Here is a 25,646-nt window from a genome sequence, read left to right as displayed (position 1 = left end):
TATTAAAAAAAATTTTTTAACCGGCGAGGGGAAAAAAAAAAAACAAAAAAAAAAAAAAAAAAAAAAAAAAAAAAAAGCGGGGATTTTTTTTTTCCAACTTGCAACTTAATAATTTAGACCTCTGAGCTCAGAAAGAACTCATTTTATGACATCCCAGGTGTTTTTGTGTGTCAAATTGTTCACATCGCCTGCATCCCGTCAAAATCTGAGTTGCACTTAGGGATGAAAACAGGAGACAACCTTGTAAATCAGGATTTTTATAACGTTTTGTTTTCGGTTTAATTAAATGAATTTATTAGTGTATTTATGTGTGTAATCTGGAACCTGGGAATTAATTAAGCATTATGTTTAATGGCACCTGTAAAGCACTCTCAACCAAGTGAGTAAGTCATTTTTAGTAACTAGTCCTGTGTTAACTACAGAGTCTAAATGCATCCTACAATTCTGGAGTAAGCTCAGATGTCCCTTTTGTCCTTGAAAATGTTCAAAACAGTGAACAGTTCACACAAACAGTCAGCTGTCAGTTGCTGCCGTTTGCCGGCTCCAGGCAGAGCAGTTGTTTAGAATGACAAATTAATTTTGGCTGTTTGCTTTGAAAAAATATTTATACACAAATGTAGATTAGACAGATTGAGGTCACTGGAATATTGTCATTTGATAAGCGAGCATGTATTGTAAAATATAGATGTGTTCCATTGTCTCTGTTTTCCCCCGTTAGTAACGCTGATCCAAATATTAAACAAAGGGCTTCCTACGAGAATATTAGTATGTTTGTTTAGTTCCTCAGGCTCTTGGAGATTTGTACAAACTTTTGATGGTCTGTCATATGAAGAAAAAACAACCCTCTAAAATGTGTCATTACGTAGCCTTTTGTAGCAATTAAGTTTAATTTAACTTCCTATTCTCTTAAAATGAAAGATGAAAGACATCAGCCTCCACCTATTATTGTATTAATGATGGTTGCAAAAACCAAGAAGGTTACATAACGAGAGAGAGGCTGAGGACTACAACAAAAACCTCATAGACAAAACAGTAGATTGCAACAAACTAGTTCTGCATCCACCCTTAATACATCGTCCTCCATTTACAAAAAGGTGGTGGTGGTATTATGCTGTGGGGAAACTTTTTATCTGCAGGTCAGAGCTGGTCAGAGCTGATTTGTAGAAGGATTGGTAAAAAAAACAAAAAACATAGTAACCGAGGCAGAAAACAAGAAGCTATAAAAGACTTGAGGCTACAGCTAAGGTTCACCTGCTGGTGGGAAAACAAGCTAACCAGAAAACTTGCAGCCAAAGGTGGTTCTACATATTCAGGGTTCAGTTGTCCAGCAAATGAACTGTTGTGTGTAACTGCTTTAGTTATCAGTTGCATTCTGCTAAACTTCAACATGTTGCCTTTCCTGCAAAACTATTTTTGAATTTGTTGCTTTGCTTCTCCCTTTTTGCTTTATTTTCATTTATTATTGTTTTTAACTTTGTTTTTCTCCATGCTAAAGACAGCAAAAAACATATTTTTTTAAGGCAATTTATCAGTTTTATAGTTTTTATGACGATATGACTTTAAAAAAAAATTAAGCTGCAGTTTTTCTTATCAACACAAAATAATGAAATGCAGCAAAATATTTAAAAACAAAAACAGACTAAAAGCTTTCCGCCGATTTGTTCTGACATCTAACCTTTAGCCCACCACTCCCTTTTGTTTACTGTTATACATAGTCTTTGCATTGCTTTGATCAAATTGCCAGTTTGTGGCTTTTTGGCATGTTGCTCCACAGCTCTTGGAACGGATTTCAGGAAAAGCAACGCAGTGCCAAATGAGTTGATCCAGAACACTTCAAAGGTGGCACATAGATAAAATACCCTGTGAACATGCTGCCAGGTTACTGATTGATGGACCCCCGAACGAAGTCAGAGACACTGATGACCACACCCATATCTTGTCAGCCTGACAGGCTTGTAAGTCAGGGCTTGTATTTCCACTTGATGCCGTAGAGCAGTGGGAGTTCTTGCATGAATGATATTGCTCGTGCAGAGGAATGGACCTGAACACCATTTTCCAAAAAAACATTTCTCTGTTATGTAACATTTTAGAAACATTCAGAACTGAAAAAAAGTATTAATCTGTTTTGTACTAGTCTTGATCTTTCTAAAAAGGAATTGCGTGAATCGAATAAATTAGAAGATGCCTTCCGATGAGACTTGTCAGATTAGAAGCAACTTTTGAAAATACAGGTGTAAATCATTGAAACATACACATTTCTTTTTCTGTGAATGCTTTTTTTATTGGTCTGATGTGATATTCTAATCTTAAATATTGTGTTTTCTGTAATTGTAAACAACAGTTGTATTCTGTGTAGAAGAAAATTATGAATTGCAACTTAACATTCTCATTAACAATAAGTTTTCTAAAAATGTAATTTCCTATGTTAATGAAATGTTCAAGTTAAATGTATTTTGGGACACATTTTCACTGTGAAATTTTGCTACTGCCATAAAATGTTATTTTACTTTTAGGCACTTGGCACATCCTTGCCAGCAGAGAGAGTAAAGGAAAACAGTTCTGCATAGAATATACATATTTCATATTTTAAGAATGGTTAAAATGACACAGCTGTCTACTGTCATGTATTTGCAGTCTGATTCTCTTTGGTCCAAAAGCGTCTCCACGTCTCTTGTAGGATGCACTTTTGTTCATTGCTACAATGTTCAAGGTCTCTTTAGCGTTACCAGGAATATGGAAGAACTAGAGGGAGGTTGGATGACTGCCTGGACGGTCTTCATAATTTGCAAATAGTCTGTTAACTGCCTCCGACTTCTTAACAAATTGCTTTATTCACTGGTTGAAAACTTGAGGAGACAGAACATTTGCAGCCAAAGCCCCGAAGCCGTACTGAGCGTTTTGACAAAATTAGGTCACTAAAGTCAGTAGATGGTGTTTTCAGTCAGATAAGAGAAGCCTTTTAAAATGTTGCCTAATGGAACATGTGTACTTGGCCATTTTCCATTAACTACCATGGGGGAAGGAGTCTAAGCAATGTAGCGTTGCCTGACTGCAACAGCGTAGACTACAATATGCGCAAGTGTAAAAACATGGTCAGAGTTAGGGAACACAAAACTTTGAGTGCTAGAAATAAATAAAATCATAATTTCAGTTATAACTTGAAATAAAACTACAGTATAGTGCTTGAAAGTAAGAAAATATTCATAAATATAGACATTACTGGCATAAATAGCGTTCTTGCTTTCTACATTCCCATCAATTTTAACATGCCCCAGTTCAAATTGAAACTGCTTAGCAACGTTCCTCATTTTGACTGAATCAGACCAAGCATACATCATTTACCCAGAATGCATTGCATTGTATACAACATGTGATAATATTTTTATTTAAATGCATAAAAACCAGACAGCCTACAGTATTTTTGCTGTACAGCTAAAATAAACGTTTCTCAAATAAAGTCTAAAGTTATAACTAGTCATGGATCCCTTTGGAACTTTGGTCAAACACCATTAAATTGAAAGAGTGAGTTAATACATAATTTATTGGCAGCTGAATTTTGCAACAGCTTTACACAGTGTGTTAGCTGGTAGCCCATGTGTGGGCTAAGCTAACTGACCCAAAACAGGAAAAGGTTAGTTACCTTTTATTCATAGTCTGTGTACACATCTGGTTTCATCTCTGTATGTTCAAAGACACAATTTAAATGATTTGATTATGCAATGCTGAAGTATTGATGGGCAAAGTGTGACAGTCTAATGAATAAATAATGTCAAATGAATAATTCTGTTTAATAGAGTGATTAGAAAAACTGTGATAAATACATTAGCTGAATAAAATGCCTCAACGTTTATATAAATCTGTCAATAATTCATTAAGCATGTAGCTAACTGAATAAAGTGTGTCATTTCAACTTGAATTAATTATGTGTGGGAAACCGTATGAAATTATTTACATATTTAATTAATCACTTATATTTCAAGTGCCACAGGACATCATGAAATAAGTTAAGCTGTTTCTTGCTTTGTCAAATACACCCTGACTTTTGATTGGTCCGCCAGTCTGGCAGATTAACCACCAACCGACTGCACTGTTTATGTCAGATTTACCGCCACTGACGTCATGCAGCATCACAGTGAAATAACTCAAGAGATACTGAAATAATCACATAGGCTGCTAACAAATAATACATTTAAATGATTGTAGTTTTGTAAATACTCTATAAAGTATTGTAATTTTTAAATAATTAGCTTATGGATAAATGTGTTTGTTTGTAATTTTTTTCAAATAAGTTCTTATTACAACTTACTCTGGCAGTTTTTGCCATTGATGTAAATATGGCTGTCTGGCTGTGAGGAACCAAGCCGGTTAGCTCATTGTTCTTTTTTTTTGTTTTGTTTTGTTTTTATCAAATTACATAAAAACCTGCTCTAAGCGTCAAGTCTGATTCATATAACTTGAAGTTTAGAGCTTCAAGTTGAGAAGCTCTAAACTTCTCAACTTGGATCCAACCAATCCAATATGGATTGGTTGGATATTCAACCAATCCAATATGGGTGAATATATCCCATTTATGTCTTAACCTTTCCAGAGATCCCATAATGTTGCTTCAAGATATTTGTATACAGCCACAAAAAGTTATAGATTGCTAAGAGCAACATTTAATAGCAAGCTGTAATATTTGTAGCTAACCCTGCTTGTGTTATTTTCATAATTCTATTATTAGAAAATTAGCTGATGGTTTGGTCTTTCAGTTGCTTTTAAAGTTGTCCGCTCTGGCATTGAGGATACGCGAATGATTAACAGTAGTTTCATCACTTTCATTATTTCAATTACCCTTGTTACACTGATTAATTTCACTCCTCAAATTATGATCCTTCATTCACAGGCTTATGGGGACATTAATCTTAAGAGACTTTGCCTCAGCATTTGTAATGCAGCGTTTTGCTCTTTGTCTCAGAATGGTTGGAAAACTAGTCTCTATCAACGTGATCAGTGAAGCATAAAACAAAAAAGTTGTCTTCTTCAAAGGCCCGAAAGGTTTACTTCATCCATTACACCAAACAAATAAGTGCAAGTAAATGTTAGCCAGTGCTATGCTACCAATCTAAAGTTTTCTCTCTCTGACTCTGCTCACCGTTCTTTGCACAAACTTTATCTTAGAGCTGTAATCTTTACATACAAAAAACGAAACGCTGTGTAAAAATTTTTTCTAAAGCCAGAGACAGTTAGGCACCAAACACATTTTAAATCTGATTTATAAATAGGGGTGTCTTGTTTTGTGAGTATGCATTTATTTGGGTTATTTGTTCTAAGAATTGACACAATGTGACTGAAATGCTTAAATCCTCGACGAAAGCAATAAAAATAAATGACTCGAAAAATGATTCAAGTAATTTTCTGAAAAAAACAAAAAAAAAAAACAAAAAAAAAACATGCAGTGAAACAGAACAACACAAGCCCATAAAACCTACACATTTACTCCAAAATCAAAAGATAAAAGATAAAAATAATAATTCTCAAACCACCTACGTGGAAGTAGCGTTAAAAAATTGCCTTAACTTTAAAACAAATGACAGATGAAAAATATGCTGCCCTAGGACTGGCTTAACAGATTGCACACAGCTTTTTGTTGTAGTTTGGTACAATTCAAGCTCAAGACTTAAATTAAATAAATGTATCTTATTTAAATAAATTAAATAAATTTATCTTTAAAACATACAGTTTTACATCCAGGTCTAGTTCCTGGACCTAAATTCAGGTCCAGGAACTAGAAGGACCATTGAATAAGCCTAATTTTGTTACTGGTCAACCATTTCTGTGTTGATTTGGCCAGATATTTTGGATAGTTATCTTGATAAACGACCCAATGACGACTCATTTTCAGTAGTAGTGCAGGATTTTTATGTTGGTAGTTTTCAAGTTATATAATAAGGTTCCCAGTGCCTTTGAAGGAGAAACAGAACTTTAGTACAAATTCTGCTCTGGGCATGAGTGGCTTTTCCATACATGCATCTTTTGCTTCAAACCAAACTAATCCGGAGTGTTAGTTGCTGTAAAGCTCAGTCTCTGCATCATCTGACCAAAGCACACGTGGCCAAATAAGGTCCTAATGGAGTTCATAAAATGCCATGTTTGTTAACATAGAACAGAAAAAGCTTTTTCCTGTTGCTCCCTCCAAACAATTGGCTTGGTATGTAGCTAATATTTATGGTTACTATGGAGATGTATTGAGTCTAACATGCCAGTCTTCACTGCAGTTCCCTTACTGTCAGATTGTTTTTGCCTCTCTTACCATCCTGGTCACTGTACATAATGGCAGGATAAATACAGATCCTCATCCGACATTGTTGCAAAACAACAAGACTATGTGGAGCAATTTATATCCCAAAAGGACAAAGTCATGGTTTAATAAGTCTCTTGAATTTCTGATCAAGTTGTATAATAAACACACATTTTAAAGCGCTTAATTTAAATTTCTGTTAATCAGAATGCTAGGAGAACCAATAATTAGGTTGCTAGTGATTCTGTTACATAGATTTCTTTATGCCTTTGATTAAATTTACTACATTTAAATGTTGCATCTTTTTTTTTTTAATTTTCAGTCGCAGATCATGTGGTTGGACTGCAGGAATAATTTCGCTGAACGCTTTTTAATCGTCTTCTCCACGAGCACGAATGAATGTGGCCAGTAATGTATTCTCCGTGGAGTCATGCATATTTGAAATTGTTCATTTTTTGTTGCATAAATAAAATATCTGTCGAGTTTTAAAGCCACTTATCTCTTAATGCCGAGCCTTATCTTCCTCTGTCTCTCCAGCTCAGCTGAGAGCAGTTTCTGATGACTAAGACTGAGAGAGCCTGTTTGCCGGAGACCAACGCTCACTCCCCTCCACCACAATCACCAAGGCCACCTGCTTGTCATGAACGAAGTCTTTGTGATTGACACAACTGTCTCATTTGCCTTCCTCTCACGTCTAGTAAATAACAGGGCTGAAAAGCGGTGACCTAGTCGGTTACATGGAAGCAGACGATTAGCTTCCCGGACAGGACGTTTCAATTCTCATTAGGAAATTCCCTCAATTAAAATTGTTCCAGACGGTGAATTAGAGCTCCAGTCACAGATTCACAGCTCTTCCTCAAAATTGAACAGATCTCCCTGTTCTGTAACAAATTAAGTAGAGGATCTATAATTTGAGCAGTTTTCAAAGACATGCATATTATTTTTGTGATTTTTTTGAAACTTGAAGGTCACAATACCTTGTAGGCACACAGAATATTGAAAAAAAAAAAACTTTCTGAAGAGTACCAAAATATATGTCTGAAGTGTTTTATATGCTAGATTTTATTTATGTAAAAAATATGTTTTTTTTATTTTGTTTTATGTGTACAGTTCCACTCAGAAGTATTTATGCAACTCTTTGACACAATATCATTGCACAAAACAAAAATTTCAGCTCCCTCTAAAGCTTCCGACATTCACTGTTAAAGAAAAGTATCCCCACAACATAATGCTACCACCATGTTTCACAGAGGGCTGTAGTGTTCAGCATTATATTCATGCACCCAGATTTGCATGAAGTTTTCAGTTTTGGTCTCATCAGACCCCAGCACTTTCTCAGGTTTGCCATGTCCACTGCATGGCTTTATTTTGAAAGTTGCATTCCTTTTGGCCCTTATTCATGAAAGCCAGTTGTTAGCGCAAGCTAGCAAGTTGTTGCAAGTGCGTGCTACACTTCTCTGATATTTATTTATTCTATTTTTTTTTTTTTTTTTACAAATCATTTACAATTTTTCTTCCATTTCAGGGACGCACTACTTTACATGGGTCTTTCATGTAAATATGAAAGACACATACTTATGGCCACTATGCTGCAGAGATTATACTAAATAAACTGTCACTAGTTGGCTCCTTGGAGCAAGTTCAGTTTTACCTTCACAGTTTTACTTTAACAATAAGCAAAAATTAAGGTCTTCAGCTTTTGACTTCTGCTGTTATTTTTTGTAAGCAAACTCAAAGCTTTGAGTGCCACTGCAAGGTAGTTTTTTTTTGGCAGTTTCATGCTAATAGTTGCTTTGTTTGTGCCTTTCTATTCTTTTCTCTTTTTTTGTCATTAGCCAGAGGCATTACAGTTTCTCATTCATGGCTCACATTGGGAAGGAAGTAAAACATGTCATGTTATTGTGTTGTACCAGAATTAGTTGTTGTCTGCTGTGCTCTAAGAGGTGGCCAGTTAAAACCTAGTTGCTAATAGCTTCTCCTTTGTGGAAATGACTTGTTTGAAGCAGTTAGCATTTTTTTTTAGTGATTACAACAAAACCATGTGACCGTATTGTTGTAAACGATTATCTTCAATGAGAGAAAAAAGAACACGGCCTTCTATTTTCGTTGATCTTCCATAAAATCAGTATTTCTTCAACTGAAGCTCTAAGTAGTTCAGTGATGCTTTAGCTTTAACTTCTCCTTTTGAATATTTTTAGTCTGTTATTTTGGCTTCACCCCTCACCAAACCCAGTCTCTGTCATTTATTCTGCCATCTCCTTCTACCTTTCCTTTCTTTCTATCTTTCACGCAGCCCTCCTTCCTTTCCTTGCTATGTAGGCTGTGTGATATGTAAATTGTGCAGACAGCTGCTCCCGTTCTCTGAGTTTTCATTCCATCACTGGTGTAATTAACATCTCTGTGAACTGTGACTCATCTCAAACTATGTGAGAGAACCCTCTCTCCATTAAGTGCAATGTTTTTACTCCATGGCGTTCTTCAATTACATCCTCTTTTGGGTGTTTTCTGATGCAAATGGTCAGATTTTCTGTCTCATTATACAGAGTTTGGAGTAAAGTGGGTCTTTTCCCTGACCCATCTTTTTATTCCTCAATCCTTCCACTCTCTTCTTCAATTTCTTTTTTCAACTGCACCTTCCAGTAACTTCTTGCCTCCCAGAGCGTGCTTATCTCATTAATGGAGATATCAATTAACATGGAAACAGGGACCTTAAGGCTCCTTAGAGACTAAATGCACAACAGTTTATGCCACAGAGGGAGCACCAAGGCACTCATCTCCCTTTCTATCTTGCAACTTGCTTTCTTCTTCTTGATTTTTTGATCTGGATGCTTTTGCTTTGCAGAGAAAGAACAATTCATTTTGTGAGAACTTTTTCTTCAGCTTTGATCTTGGGCTGTTTATACTTTGGGAGTATGTTTTAAATTTTACATTTTTGTAATTCACCAAAAGCTGGCAAGTCACATCTGCATGCAGCAACTCAAGATTAGAAACTTACATGGCACTTGTGTGCAGTCTATTGTTGTAAAGGCTTAGCTACAACAGAAAGTGACGGGGTGCTACATGGCTGAGTGGTAGATCAGGCAGCATACACAGACTACAGTCCTCTATGAAGTTGTTCCTGGTTCAGGATTCCCCTTCCTCCCATCTCACCACTAAGTCTGACCAGCTTTCCTGTAGCTGCACCGCACTCTGAAAGATGTAGTCAGACGAAAGGTTTTGGCCACTCAGGCTCTCCTGGCCAGCTAAGCGTAGTGTGTGATATCAACAAACTAATTTACTCTTTGATTAAATTGGAACAACCTGTTGAGTAACTTGCACAGCAGCAGTTTACAGTTTTGTCACCAGGCCTCACTACTGCTAAAAAAAAATAAAAAGAACATGGAGTGAAATGAGAAAATTAATACAATTGATAAAAAGACTGTTACACTTACTTCGAAATTAGTGTATTTCGCAAAAGTGCAATGGAAACACTTTTTGCATCACACGAGTCGTGATCAACAACTGGATGTTACAACAGCTTGAGATGAAATTGTGGTTAAAACAGGAAAGGCCAAGTCACCAGTGTGGCTGACAGATATGGACCGATATGAAATTCTTATATCGTGATGCGTTTTTAAGCCGTATTGCTGAGCCCTGCAGAAAGCAGCTCTTTTCCTTCACAAGCAATGGTGAAAACTTTTCAGATATTTGACCCTACTGGCCTTTAATTTTCAAGGTAGAACATAAATCCAGCACTCAAGATTCTGATGTGAAAACTGGCTTTCCTTAATTGGCAATCTTTCCGAGTTTCTCTCAGTGTCAACATAATTATATTCACTGCAGTTAGAGGATAAGTTATCTAAATAAAACATCATTCACTCAAAATGTACCTCGATATAGAGTTTCTTCTTTAAGTGAAAACAATATTGACTTAACAATGACACATCAATGTTGTGGTTAGTAGGCCTGATAGCTAATAGGGTAATGAACCATGTTACAGTCTTTATATCTCTTTTTTTTATATCAGTCATTTTGATGCTTCTTTGCAAAACCATAGGATTTGAAATCATGGTTGCATTCATGAAAGGGACTACAGTTCCACATGCTGTTTTTCTGCAATGCAGTCCTGGGACAACTGTTAGTCACCATTTGATTTAAGACATGGATGTGCAGGCACTGTGGGGTGTTGGGGCCATAAAGCATTGATACAGTGAATGCATTGGTAATAAATTCACTTGCAGTGACTGTGTTTTTACTCATCTCCAAGTCAAAGCTTGGCTTCCAAACAGCAAAAATGACTAAAGATGAAATATTTTTGATAAACAATGTTTGTGTGGGCAACTGGCATCTGTTAAGCCTGTAGAAGTGGGCTTATTATTTGTGTCTCTGGGTGTTTGGATGCAGAGGATGTCCTCCTCTTTACCAAAGTTTAATTGGCCTGATAATACATCATCAAGCAGACAGGTGGTGAAGATCTCTACACGTTTGGAGGAACCCAGGCAAACCGAGTTGCTAAACAAATGTTGTGATTAGACCTGAGCCCACACAAAGCTGTTCAAGTTTAGCTGATTATTTAGATGGACGCAGTAGTTAAATTATCCTAGCAGAAAATCAAACTTCTGATTTTACAGCAAACATTAATTCTGAAAACATTTTTCATATTTTTGTATAAAGCACCATGCACCTTTCCAGCTGCAGCCTTTGACACAGGTAGTCACACGATTCTTTTCTTAAGACCTGAACATGTTTTGGTCTTAAAGATGAAATACTGTTATGGTTTAAGTCTTATTTGTCCGAGAAGTATTTCTCTGTTCTCATGGGAGATTCTCTGATGGCTCCTATTTGTCTGGTGTACCTCAAGGACGCACCGTGGGACCAATTTTGTTCTCATACTATGTGACGCATTTAGGATACATTTTTAGGAAGTGTGATATTTCCTTCATTTTGACAGTTGTGATACAAATTTTAGTTCCCTTATCAAACTGAATGTCATTGCCCTACTGACACAGACACTCTGGAATAATAGATTTTTTTTTTTATTTAAGAAATACAATGTTTAATTTGAGAAAATGCGTTAATTTGGAGACATAAAAAAGTTGCTTTAACAAAAATGACCAGTGCCCCCCCCCCCAACTCTTTTGTCAATAGAGAGAAATAAATCTTTGATCATTCCAAAATTATCAATAGATTATTCCAATTTCAAGGTACTCTTAATGCTCTCTTCTCCTCAGTTCAATATGATTGCATAGCTCTGAGAACAGATTGACATTAAGCATGCTGATTGTGACTGGCAAACCATTTCTGTGTGAATTTGTCCATATGGTTTGAATCATTATCCTGTTAGAAGACCCAGTGACGAGCCATTTTCAGTTCTCTTGCAGAGGTCACACAATTAAAAAAAAAAAAAAAAATGCTACTTTTAGAGTCCAAGAGGGCCCCTTCACTCTGTCATGGTTTGCAGAGCTTTTCAAAGAGAAACAAGCCCACATCTTCACAGATCCTAGACCATGCATAGTAATGAGTATGAGGAGTAAGAAGTGATATATCTAGGCTCATCTGACCAAAAAGCATGTGGTTCCTTTTAATATCCCAGAACTTCTGTTTATGTTAGAAAAGAAAAGCCTTTTTCCTAGCATTTTTCCCAAGCAAGTAGCATTTAAGGGTTTAAGACATAGGAGGCTTGGTGATCCCAGAATGCCATTATTTGGTGCTGTTCTCTAACAGTGAGTGTGGACTTTCTTAGAGTCCTTGTCCTGCGAGTATTTATGGCATCGATGCCCAGGAACGTGGATAGTGCTCAATGTAAACACCTTCAAATATGTATTTCTTAAGTCTTACAATTTTTGCATATTTTCTTTTATCTTCCAAGGTATTTGTACAGCAAACTTTAAGCATACATTTGCTGCAGCTGAGTTCATTGTGCTTAACCGTATGCTTTCTGCACTGCACAGAGTCAGATCAATATTTGGTGTTGCCACTTCAGGAGCAAAGATCGATCAGCTGATGACTGAAATCAGTTTGTTTCCAGCTAGACTGGCCATGAAATGACAAATCAGTCAGTCAGATAAATCTGGTTCTGTGACTGGTAGAGTTAAACATTTGCACTGTGGGCTTGCTCTGTAATGTGGTTCATGTCCTCAGCATAACTCAGCAACATAGATTTATGGGTGATGCAGCACTGGAGCAGTTTCCCACTGGCTGGAAGGTTTGTGGTCCCTCCCTCACGTACCCTGACAGGCTGAAACATACTTTCAATCAGCACACAAGACTTTGCTGTGTACAAAAAAAACAACTTTCTACATTTGCTGTTATCTGGGCAAAAACTGTTGTTTGTGGTTCAATACTACCACTCCCCTAGATTGCAATGTGTTGAATTGGAAAATGTCCAGTCATCTTTTATCTTTATTTGCAAGGCTGTTCTGCAAGTTTTGCATGCAGGCCAATTCTGTTCACCATTAATATAAGTAGTCAAGTTTATGCCTAGTACATTTCAGCAACAAGGCAGGTCAAAGTGCTTTACACTACAAAAACACAAGGCAGTAACCAATTATGAAACAAGCATTAAACTTTACATTTTGTCATGTGGCCTTATCCAAATCATCAAGCAGATATACATGAAATATATTGATCAATGTTCCAGTTACAATTAATCAAAGTCAACTCTGTATTGCAAGGTCTGTATTGCAGTTTTCTGGAAGTTTGTTTCAGATTAGAGGACTGTAGTGCTTCTCCATGTTTGGTTCTGGTTCTGGGGAAACAGAGTAGACTTGAGCCAGAAGGTTGATACAACAACAAAAGGACTATAATGTATTTTGGTGCCTTTCAGTGATTTATAAACTACAAATGTATTTTGGAGCATATTCTCTGAGCTGCAGGGAGTCAGTGTAAGGACGTTAGAGCTGGAGTGATGCGCTCTACTTTCCTAGTTCAGTGGGAATGCGAGCAGCAGTATTCTGAATCAGAAGCAGCTGTTTGATTGACATTTTAGTTAAACCTGTAAAGACACTGTCATGGTAACCAATGCAACTAAAGATGAACACACATATGAGTTTCTCTCTTCCTGGGATACTAGCTGTTCCTAAAAATGTTCTTCAGGTGACAGAAGGCCATCTTTTTGATTGTCTTTATATGTCTTCGAAGGTTCAGGTCTGAGTCCATCACTAGAGCTCCATTTTTGGACCTGATCACTAGTTCAGTTCAGTTAACACAGTTATCAGTAATAACTGTGTTAACTGTTATTACTGAAGCACACTGCTTCAGTAATAACTGAAGCTTCAGTAATAACTGAAGCTGTGTGCACACATCTTCAGTTAAGTATCTGTTCAGTGGTTGGATGGGTTCAGAGTCAGTTGTTGACCTTATAATGTAGAGTTGTGTATCATCTGCATAGTTATGGCAGCCAATCTTATTACTTGCTATGACCTAACCTGGCGGGACCATATCGATGTCAAATAGGAGGAATCCCAGGATGGAACCTTGGGGTACCTCGCGCTTGACTTCTGTCCGCTCTGAAGATAAGCTACCGATATGCACAAAGAAGTTCCTGTTCTTTAGGTAAGACTCAAACCAGTCTCATACTGTACCAGAGTCCAGCCCAGCTCTCCAGTCCCTTTAATAACATGTCACGGTCAACAGTGTCAAATGCTGTGCTGAGGTCCAGCAGAACAAAAACTGGTTCTTCCATAGTCTGATTTTATGTGGAGGTCATTGAGTACTTTGATGACGGTAGTCTGAGTACTATCGCATTTTGAATATACAATTGCGAATTCCATAATTGTTGTGATGATGCAGTTTTGTATTTGAGTAAAACCAATTTCCATAATGTAGTTTTGTATTGTAGTTTTCCTATTTGCAGTAATTTAATGTTATGTGACAGTTAGGTGAAAGAGACAAGAAGATATTTTGACTGCCTCAGTTTTTTTCATTTTTGATTCATAGTATGATATGATAATGTGATGCAAGAAAATATTATTGCATGGAATTAGGATAAAATCTAGCAGCTCCATGATGTGTTGGCATAGTGAACAGTAAGAAAACAGAGCAGGCCATTCTGTGCAAATTTGTCAGTTGCCTGGATTTTCTCCAAATGCTCCATTTGTTTAGATGCACGCATGTTAGGGTACATACTGACTTTAACTTCACTGAGTGATTGTGACTGGTTGGTGTGTCAGGGTTTCCTTTGTGCTAACCCTTGAAAGTAATAGCAACGTGTCCATTGTTTACCCTCTTGTTCCACATGAAAGGAGGTTAAGCAAACAGGATTAGTTCGGTTGACAAAAGGAAAACTGAAAAAATCACAGGGCTCCACTGTGGCTCTGGTGGTTAACATTCGTTTGGTCTTCAGCGTATTTGAAGAATTTCTCCACTTATTCTAGTTTTGTCCCACAGTCAAAATACATGCTTGTTTGTTTAGTTGGCGAATCTACATTTCTTTTAAGAGACAGAGAGTGTGTGTTTTAGCATCTCTCTCCTTGTAAGGGTTTTGTTTTATGTTTTTTTACAACAAATACTACATTTGTGAGGACCCACTACTCCTTATGAGGCGGAAAGCCCAGGCCCTAAAGAAGAAGTGCTGTTTTGGGTTAGGGGTTAGATTTTGGAATAAGGCGTAAATTGAGTTGAACTTAAGTCTACAGTTAAGGGCTAAGGTTAAGATATAGAGATGAATGAAAAATGAATGCAAGTCATTGAAACTCTTGTGAAGATAGAAATACATGCTGCATGCGTGTGTGTGTGTGTCTGTTGGCCCTGTAATGGACTGACTATCTGCCCAGGATGTTCTCTGCCTTTTGCCCTGTTACTGCCAGGATACGCCACAGCCCCCTGTGACCGTGAACAGGATTATAGGGTGATAAAAAATGGACAGAAGGAATTATAACTTACTGCCCTTTAAAAGGGACATAACAAGGCAAAATATAGGTATTTTATTCAACATCAGTTTAACATTAATTGGGGTAGTTTTTCAATACAAACTAAGCTAAAACAAGAAAAGTTTAGTCTGATTTAACTGAAGACAGTGAGATAAAAAACAAAAAATCAGTTTATGTAAATATCTGATTATTTCATATCAGGTTTTGTGTGTTCACTGTAATGTGGTGTGGAATTGGTTTTCAGCCAAAACACAACGTGAATGAAGTTCAGAACCTTCTCATTTGACCATAACCCCTTTTTACATGTTTCCTGTGTCTTTTGCAAAAAACACATTTCTCATGGCTGTCCCTCTTCTTGTCACATTTCAGTAAGGTGCATTTCTGAGCACAGGGTATGTTCATTTTCCATGACCCACCTCTCCACCACAGTTTTTAAGAAGCTGTACTTTATTTTAAAACTGATTTAAAACATGCAGCTAAATCTTTCTACTTAAACCACTGATGAGGTCAGAGTTTGAGTTTAAGTGCCCAGCTGATCCCATTGATATCTATTATACTGTGACTGAATCAATAGTCCAGCAGCTCATTTCTCAGGAGCTGTCAATAATCGAGGGCCTGATCTGCAGGAAAGCGGCTGGCCACTGTTACGAGCCGGAGGAGGAACTTATAAATGAAGTATGGATGTTTATTAAGGAAGATGAGGTTGGCTTAGATATATGTGTGATTCGGACGTTTGATGTTACTCTTTGAACATAACAGGAATTAAGAGTGTCTCGGATGGTAGGGGGTGTCTGTCTTTCAGTACGTGTGTGATCATGCCCACTTACGTGCGTGGCTGGGTGCACATGTGTTGTGTTTTTTTTTTTTCCTCCCCCTTTTATGGTGTTTGAAATGATTTTTTTTTCTCTCTCTCTCTTATTTAAACCATGTTGCTTCGGTACCCCTTGAGCTTTCAAACCCCTGGGTGGTCGATATGGCCTAGTTTATGAATTTCCTGCTGCACGCAGAATGGCACACACAAACAACTTGCACACACACACACACACACACACACACAATGCACCGTCGGCCCTACTTGCATGGCGCACAAATACGAATCCCGTGAGCAAATCGACGGAACATGTATGACAACACAGCGCTGTTTCATTCTGATTTCTGGGAGGAGGGAAAGAAGTCAAGTATCCAAGAGGGGAAAAGGTGGATTGAGAAATAAGTGGGGCTTTATTAAGAAGAAAAGGGTGTGGGGAGAGGACAGGCGTAGAGAGAGGAAGGGTGGTGGAGAGGGGGTGTATAATAATGTGTCACAGCATGTGGAGCCGTGCCAAGACACACTGTGAATAATCTGTGGTGGGTTTTTTGCTGAGCCGGTTATTGTTGCATTAAAAATATAATGCCAAATATGTCCCAGTGTCTGGCTTGCCTTAATGATGACAGCCCAGGGGGATGAATAATTAAGACACAGGGAGGAGGAGTCTGTCCCTCTGCTGTGTTAATAGTTTTCCACTGAATACTACTCCAAAGGAAGTTGATACCATGACAATTAAAAAATACCTTCACCTTTTACACTGAGAGTTCATGGAAGAGAAGTTTATAAATGAAATGTTGAAATGAAGTAGATGCTCCGTATCCATAAAGTGTAACATTAAGGTTTCTGGTTAATTCAGTCTAGTTTCCTATTTTTTCTGCTGACTACTAATAAGTATATACACACATTACAGTAGAATTGTGTCCATGTAAGGGTGTAGTGTAAGGATGTAATGTAAACACCTTTTTTGATGTACATGGACTCATGAAATCAAGCTTACTAACACAACATGTGAGTTAAAGGTTTTGCATTATACATAATCTCTGCTCTGTCCCAATAAAAAAAAACAACAAAAAAAACAATCTGGTTTTAGAAACTGAGCAATTTCTGCAATTTCTTTTGGGGTTCCTGGTAGAGGCGTGGATAAAACAGACATCATGTGTGGAAGCTAACAGTGTTCAGTGCAGTTGCTCAGAATGCTTAGAATTAAATAAATACATAAGGCATCATGAAATAATTATCTACATAAATTAATAATGGCTCAATATACATACAGTAACTAAATGCAGTGACTGAACAGGCATATAAATACTTTATCATACCATAAATTTCTAACCGGTATATTTCATTAAATTGACATAAGAGGTAGGATTAAGCAAGTGTTCATGTCTCCCTACTCCTTTTCAAACAGGAAAGTAGTGATAAGCAAACTGCCTTGTACTTGGTTGAGTTTGCCGATATTTTCTCTTCTCCTACTGGTTTTCTTTGTTTTTAAAAAGCTTTTTGAAATAAATAAATCAATGAAATAAAATTCCCAGCTCAATATACTGAAATAGTTTTCATTCTCCTTAAACAAATAGATGTTATGCCCTGGGGTTGTTTTGAGTTATTTTTTTTAGGTTTGATTATTCTGTGTTCCTTCGACTCTTTCTTTGATTAGACCAGTCTTATTTCTGTTTTACCTTAGTTTACCTTAATGTTTCTAGCTATGTTTATTTCTTGAGTAAAGCAGCTAAGAATTATGTTTCTTACCTCTAGTTCTTATTTAGCGTTAGATTTATTTCCTTGTCTTTTGTGTACTCTTCCTTGGCATTTTATCTCCTCACACCTGCAAACCCTTAGCTCATCAGCCCAGGTTTTTTGCTCCAGCATCCACCCTCACAGTATTTAAGCCCTTCTCCTGGTCACTCTCCTTTCTGGTTCCTCCTGTTACATCCTCATGTCTCCTTTCTGTTTTTTCCCCCGTTGGATTTATGGTTTGTGTTCTGCCCCCGTTCCCTGTGATTTTTGTAAGTTCATTATTCTTATTAAATATTCCTAATCTACAAGCTGCTGCTACCTCTCTGCATTTGGGTCTACCAACAACCACTACATACCTTGACAATGGCTCAATAATATGAATCATTATTTGCTCAATAATATGAATCATTATTTTGGTGAGGCATTTTTAATTAATCCCAACATTTTATTTGTTTATCCCAAAGCATCTTTCCAATAAAGTCAGCTTTTCAGGGGTGTTTCTAAATAGGGAGACCAAACTGTTGATACCTTGCCGTCACATTAAAAAAAAGAGCAATAATGTGAAAATGATGTATGTAGTTTAAATTAAATCAGTAAAACTCAAATTATTATTAAATGTTTTTTAACCTTCACAAAGTCTTGACATTTTGTTGGATTCTGCAAGCTTTTTACTCTGCGTGCTGCGTTAAAATAATCTGAAGCACAAACTGCCCTTAGGGCTTGTGGTTCCAAGCCTGTGATATAGATATAAGCCAAACCTGTTGAGCTAAATCAAATCAGGCTTTAGCTGACCCATTTCTGACCCTCTGCTCGGTTTAGAAATTGGGTTGTTTTTACCCAAAAAGTTTTTACAGTGTAAAACTAGAAAATGGGCCTGTGTTAATGCTGCCAAATTAACAATTTGTTCTATACAGGCTTAGTTAAGCCTAGACTTTCTTTCTTGTTCCTTGCTTTTAGATTTTTTTTTTTATTATTATTATTTTTTCTTCAGGTTGAAGCTATGCCCCGTTGTTGACAGGGTATTTTTCTGTTATGCTGCTGATAGCTACATTCACTTTGTCGACCAATCACTATTCCTGGCTGCCACTTGTTTGAGTATAGACTGTAATTTTGTCAAAAAAAAATGAATCCATGTGGTTGTTTATTCTGCTCCCTCTTCCTCTGGCAAGCTTAGCTGCAAAAGGGTGATTCATGAAAGAGAATTAAGACTGGCAGATGGATACAGATATGACAGAGGCTGTGTAGCAATAAGATTCATCACCTCTAAATCCAGGTTTAGACCTAAATCTACTCAAGGCTTCATTCCCAGAGTGTCTTAAATAAACGGCTCTGGAGCCTACGCAGCTTTCATGAGGAAAAAAGTGGGCTCTGCTCTTTAAATCAGGGGGTAAAAGCTTTATAATATGCTCTTCTGCCCTCCTATCTGAGTCCTCCCTTCTGCCCTTTCAAGGTGAAATGAAAATGACCTGATTGATTCATTATCAGAGTGACTAGCTGACACACTGTGACTGTTTTCTGCTTTACTTCAACCAGTTTCACATGTTTAACAATAGATTTTGAAAGGCCCAAAATTAGAAACACGGATCAATATTTCAATGCACAGATCACAAAAAGACACTTAGAAACAAAGCCAATCCACAAACACAGGGAGATACACAAAGTTGCACAAGTGCAAATCTGACACACACACACACACACACACGCACATTTCATCCCACATGCTCTGTAAATAGAGAGCAGGATGTTGCAGACATTTGGGTGCATGGACAAACAAGCAGTGTTCCTTGTGAGAGAACGGGAGAGAGAGAAAAAGCAAGCACGGAAAGACGAATGAGAGGTAGAGGCACAGAGAGACACACGGGAGAAGAAAACTGGGGGTAGGTGGACAGATGAAGTGGTGACTCAGGAATGTGATATGAAAAGAAAAGATTCAGCACTTGGAATGATTCTCCTCTTCCTCCTCCCATCTCAGACAGAGAAGGAGTGGTGGGTTTCCGCTATTTTTTACCTACTGTATCCTTCTAATCTTATCTCCTGCACATCCTACAATACTTTTCCGTTCCCCCCCACATCTGCCACTCTTGCCTTGTGAATAGCAGCCATCACAATTAAAAAGGAGACATGAGTCAATAAAGGAGTATTTAGAGGCTGCCAGGACAACTCTCTACACAAAATGCATCTTTTAAAGGGAGAAAAGTTGTATAAACGATCCCTTTGTATAAGCGTATGTAATTGCTTATTTTGAATTAACGGTGCTTAACCACAGTTTTTGTAAAGCTTATTACAATTTCACAGTCAATGTCCACAGATGGAGGAAACATGGCGCATTGGTGAACCTTCCCAGAGTTTGTGGATCATCCCAGGCCCCCTATCAGATATGGGACCTACTTCCCCCGGTCACAATCCCCTTCCTTGGCTGGTGCCTGTGCCCACCTGAGCGTTGATGTCTCTCTGTGTCTGGGTACTCGGGTATGTATCGGTTCACTCTGGTGACTGCCGGGTGCCCTGGCTCTGTCGGCCTCTGCTGTGGGGTTGTGTACCCTGAGGGCTCGGGTCTCTGTATCCTTGATTAGATCATAGTTGGTTGTCGGTGGAACCTATGGGCTCATTGCTTCAGCCCCCTGGGGCTTCTGCACTGTGGCTACTGGGGGTCACCTCCTCCGTTTCTCTCTGGGAACGGGGTTCTAATGAGACAGAAATGGAACTTTTTGGAAAATGTGCATCCCTTGCATTTGGGACAGCAAGCACTCATAGTGTTTCAGAAAAAGAGTGTTATACCTCCTGTCCATTGGTGTGGTGGAGGAAGTGTGTTGGTCTCAAGTTGCTTTTCTATTTCAGCTTGTTAGAATTAACTAAACCATAAATTCGACTCTCTACTAAAAAACCCTGAAGCATTTTATCCACCAATCAGTTTGTAACCTGAAGCTCAGCAGGACAATGGTCCAAAGCACACCAGCCAATGTGTGTTTGAATGGGGGGGAAACAAAATGGAAGTTTTGCAGTGGCCTATTCAAAGCCACAAATATAAAATCTGATTAGAATTTTGTTGTATGACCTCAACAGGCTATGTGGCTGAATAAAAATGACTCTGCAGAATAGTGTAAAAAAAAATCCTCTAAAAAGACTTTTAAAAAATTAATTGCGTTGGAAATGCTTGATGGCAGTTGTTGCTATGAAAAGTTTTACAACCAGTATTTAAGTTTAGGGGCAATTAATTTATCACATACGTCCAAGGTGGTTTGGTCAGTTGATTTTACTTGAGAACTGCTTTCAGTTTTTACTTTTGTTTCCTGTCAGCATGGCCGCCTTAATGCACTGGCTTAGCTGGACTGAATCCCAGGGGCCTACAATTTTCACTACCCTATCATTTAGGGTAAAAAAAAAACACAATAAAAGAAAAATCTTTGCTTTATAACTTGCCAGGTTTTCTGTCAACAATCCTTATGTGGTTTAATGGTTAATACGCTCATGCTTACTGCTGCAAGTAAGAAGTCTACAGTATGTGGCTGTAATTGTCGCTCTCTAAAATGCCTTACAAGGTATTCATATCACTCTAACTTTTTATCATGTTACCCGGACTTCAATATATTTTATTGACAGTTGTTTTCTGGCCCTCTGATAAAACCTGTTCTGGAATTATGGCTATGTCTAGCGTTGCAGAGATACAAACTGAAGGTTTTGATTATTTTTCTTTGTAATATATGTGAAGCACATTAAGGCTGGATGAAAAGCGTACATGAACAGTGACTCATGAACAAATTGGTCTGGACGGTACCCTTCTAAGACATGGGCAAACTCTGATATTTGTCTGTCACACATAATGTTTTTCAAGAAAATTTGATTGAAACTATGCACACGTTTGTGTTTACCTATCACATAGAATCACGAAATACTCTGAAGACTTTGTTTGCATTTTGACAAAACGTATACATAATAAATTAGCAGACGAATGTCATGGTGAAAACATCTACTTCAGGTCTCAAATATGAGTAAATTATAATTAATAGCCATGAACTTTTGTTTTATTTAAAGTTACAAGTTTAACCCGTGTTGTTTTCAGGAGTGTAAAGTATTTGTATTATGTCAGACTAACCTCTGCCAAATGAATAAACTCTGTTTCTGCATGAAAGCATTAACTGCAGAATTTTTGTGGAACGTTGGATATGTTTTATCAGTGAAATAAATGTTTTAAAAATCACCACAAGTGCTGTATGTCACAGGAACAAACCCCGAGGTGTAATAGATTTAACATATAGCTAGGAATAAAAGTCCAATATTTCCTTTGGATGTCTGAATACATCAAAACCTTTAGGAGCATAAGGTGAAAACCTTGTTTTTCTTCCTTATTAAGTGTTGACTTCAGCTCAAACCTTTGACTATAATGAGGTAAAGCTTCTGGGAGGGCTTGTGGATATGTTTTGCCGACAGGCTCCTCTCACAGAACCAGGACAAGTATTCTAATATTGTATTCTAATAATGCAAAAGCTAAATAGCAATCCATCATATCATTTAAAGAACTGAGCGTCATACCTATAGTTGCCATTTGGTCCAAACATTTTGCATCTCTAAACAAGACTATTTGGTACCAATGTTCTTAACAGCCAAAGAGTTTATTTTTATTGTTAATTACCGTATTTTCCGCACTATAAGGCGCACCTAAAAACCTTCAATTTCCTAAAAAGGCGACAGTGCGCTTTATAATCTGGTGCGACTTATATATGGGCCAATATTGAGCCACAACAGGTCTAGCAACTACGGTAAGCAGCCGCCCACTTAATTTTCGCGTAGAAGAAGAAGCGCGCGGTGCATGCTGGGATAGTTGTCAGAACGCTGGTTTGTTAATAACGTTTGACTGACTAGGTTATAAAAGATTTTTTACAAAGAAGTCTGACAAGGTTGGAAAGCACCGCCACCCCCTTTTGTTCCGATACCACTAAATAAATGTGTAGCCAACTGCCTTCAGATGAACCCTAATCAGCTGGTTATACTTTAACCTCTGAATGAATTCAGCTGTTCTGTAAAGGCATCAGTGGTTTGTTAGAGATCATTACTGAACAAATGTGATGATCAAGGAATATAGCAGACAGGTGAGTTTTAAAAAACAAAGAGTTAAAAAAAGGAAAGAATATCACAAGCTTTAAACATCTTTCAGGATACTGCTATATCATTTGAAAATGGAAGGCACATGGCACCAGTTTGCACCTACCATCACTTGGTTGTTGCACTAAACTGACAGGTAAGATAAGGTAGACATCAGACAGAGAATCAGCCAAGATGCCCATAGTAATTGTGAAAGATCTCCAGGGATCCAAAGCACATATCAAAAAAAATGTCTAGATGAAAAGTATGAATCATTCACTCCAGAAATGTGGCCTTTATGGAGGAGTGGCAAAATGAAAGCCACTGCTGAAAGAAGCATCATGAAGATGGGATGCTTCTCATAGCACAAAGGGGGGTTGGTCAGAGGCAATGGATTAAGCTAAATGCAGGTTTAAGGTGTTAGGATCATTGATCATTTGGGTTTGTAGTTTAGTTTATCTGTTTTCCTTATTCTTATTAAATCAGCTTTGGTTCTGTTTTAATTTAGGTCAGTTCTTCCTTAGTTTTTCTAGTTAGATTAGGTTTATTTATTCTTGGTGTTTAGTTATTCTTTGCTAAAGTTAGATTAGTCTTCATAGTTCTTCTGTTTGTTTACTCTCCCCTGCCCCCTTGTGCTATTCTCTCTTTCCTCAGTTTGCCTTCTGCTGCCTCCTCTCACACCTGAAACTTGTTAGCCAATCAGCATTAACTCTCCCAGTATTTAACCACCTCTCACTTCACCCACTCCTCTGGTTCCTCCTGTACTTCTCCACTCCTCCATGTACCCTGTTCCTGTTTGTTCCCTGCTCGTGCTCCATATTACCTACCTGTTTGTAATTTCTTATTTATTATTTACTTTCTTGATTAAATACTCGCCACCAACTCGTCGCCTCAGTCTCCTCTGCATTTTCATTCGAGCTACATGACAAATGTGCGTTTATTTCCATTACAGATTTTCCACATACATTGAATAAAAACATAAAACATTTAAGACTGGAATAATACATCAGACCAAGAAGAAAACATTTTTAAAGATGGAAATATTGGCTTAATGAAAGTATATTTGTTGCATAATAATAATTTTCAAAACATACATTTGAGATGACACGTGGAAGTTGCAAACTGAAACTGTGGTTTAAGCTCCTGCAGAGCTGGCTGAATAAAACAATGAAAAATATGACTTTACACTGCACAAAATTAGGTTAATATGAACATTTTAAGGAAATGTATTTTTAAGTATAAGGACATACATTTCTCCTTATGATCATTAAGGGGCAATCACTATATTAAGTTCTTACTATAAATACTAAGCCCAGCAGAGGTGTACTGCTTTAAAAATGCCAACCCGCATTTCAAAATAGGCTCATTCTTGATGAACTGATTGCACAGATGAAGCTTTGAAGTATCCTTTTTGCCCTAAGCATCTTTAAACAAAGTGATAAAATAGATAGTTGTTGAAAAGATTGAATTTTCAGCACTCATCTCACTCATTCCTCCTGCTGGTGGTCCAATGGATTGTGGAATACCTTGCTGGCTCCAATATCACATCATTCCGTTTCATATCACTTCAAATTAACTAAATAATTTTAAACGGTGACCTCAAAATGCGCTCAACTTTGTAAATTAAGTGCTTTAAAATATAAGTTTAAGTTTTACTTATTTTGATTAAAGTCAATATCGTAACTTCACAATACACCTAAAAGTTAAATTTAATCGAGTGTTTGCAAAACCTTGATCAAAGTCAACTTATAGTCACTTAGCAAATCAATGCAAAGCTACAGTTTACAGGTAATGTTCTTCTGTTCGGTTCTGAATATCCTGCTGCCTTTTGAGTGCTTCGTTTTCATATGAAGTTGACTGGAAGCTGCAGACTATTCGTTTTACAAGTCAGTGTAAGAGCATTCAGAGTCATGCTCTGTTCGGACATTTGGGGCGGGGGCCCGGGGGGGTTCATATGATGTTCTGTGTTCGCATTCTGACCCACTTGTGCAACTTTTAAGGGGGTTGTTAAAATCAACGGGTCGTCTCCCTCTTCTGCCCCTCAACTTCAGTGTAGCTCCTGCATTTCTCACTTCCTCTCTCTCTCTCTGTATCTCTCTCTCTCTCTCTCCCTTTCTCTCCTCCGTCGCTTATCTCTGCGCGCATCGTCAGCACTAGTTTGGAGTCAAATCTGACAACCGCCGCCTTTGCCCGCTCCTTCCTCCGGCTCTCCTAATACTCTCCGGCGGCTGTCCCGGCTCCTTTAAAGGGGTAAATCAACTATTTATTTAGCTAAAAACACGTGTAAACATTGATATTTTCTTTCTTTTTCTTTTTTTTTTTCTTCCCCAAAGAGTCTAGCTGACCTCGATTGCCTACTCTGTGCCGTGCTTTCTCTCAGATGATCTCTTACCTTGTTTCTCCTCCTAGCTCTCGCAGTCGGGACCGTGGGACCGCATCCGACCGCTGTGTTCAACTTGAGGCGAAGAAAGACACGGGAAACTCCTCGGGATTCTCCGTACATCGAGCGCTCATCTGGATTTTGTGGTGAGCTCACTTAGTTACATTAAAAAAATCATTGCATTTATTTTAATAGTGAATACTATCCAAAGCGCTGCATCTGTTGTGCTGATCCGATAAGAACCCAGGGTGTGCAAGCCAAATTATTCAAGTGCATTTATTATTATTATTATTATTTTATTTTAATTGGCCAACTCTTCTTTGTTGTTTTTTTGCATGCACAAAAGCAGAAACGTCGCAGCACTGCTTACTCGCTTCTTTCGGAACCCCCCCCCCCCCCCCCTTTTTTTTTTTTTTTTTTTTTTTTTTGTAACGTACCCCACTTAGTTCCCGCTTATTGTGCATGTGAATTAAACGTGGCCACTTGTGACAATTTAGCTGTCAGTATTCCTAT

The 25,646-nt window shown here is 37.7% G+C and overlaps 2 long non-coding RNA genes across 2 annotated transcripts in view; one reads left to right on the top strand and one right to left on the bottom strand.

Moving 5' to 3' along the window:
- The window catches only part of LOC106940566 (uncharacterized), a 40,730-nt gene extending 15,504 nt beyond the window's left edge, over positions 1-25,226 (bottom strand). The window contains exon 1 of the long non-coding RNA XR_001423139.1: positions 25,146-25,226. This is a non-coding gene — a long non-coding RNA (uncharacterized LOC106940566). The remainder of the gene's footprint in view (positions 1-25,145) is intronic.
- On the top strand, positions 23,511-25,255 carry LOC106940564 (uncharacterized). The gene is made up of 3 exons (XR_001423136.1): positions 23,511-23,586; positions 24,905-25,003; positions 25,163-25,255. It is a non-coding gene; the product is annotated as an uncharacterized LOC106940564 (long non-coding RNA).
- Positions 25,256-25,646: the final 391 nt, after the last annotated feature.

This window comes from Poecilia latipinna, unplaced genomic scaffold (genome assembly GCF_001443285.1).
Source record: "Poecilia latipinna isolate Pla-1442-1.1 unplaced genomic scaffold, P_latipinna-1.0 Scaffold3280, whole genome shotgun sequence".
Classification (NCBI taxonomy): domain Eukaryota; kingdom Metazoa; phylum Chordata; class Actinopteri; order Cyprinodontiformes; family Poeciliidae; genus Poecilia; species Poecilia latipinna.
The sequence above is the reverse complement of the archived record's forward strand: the minus strand, read 5'-3'. Positions and strand labels throughout refer to the sequence as shown.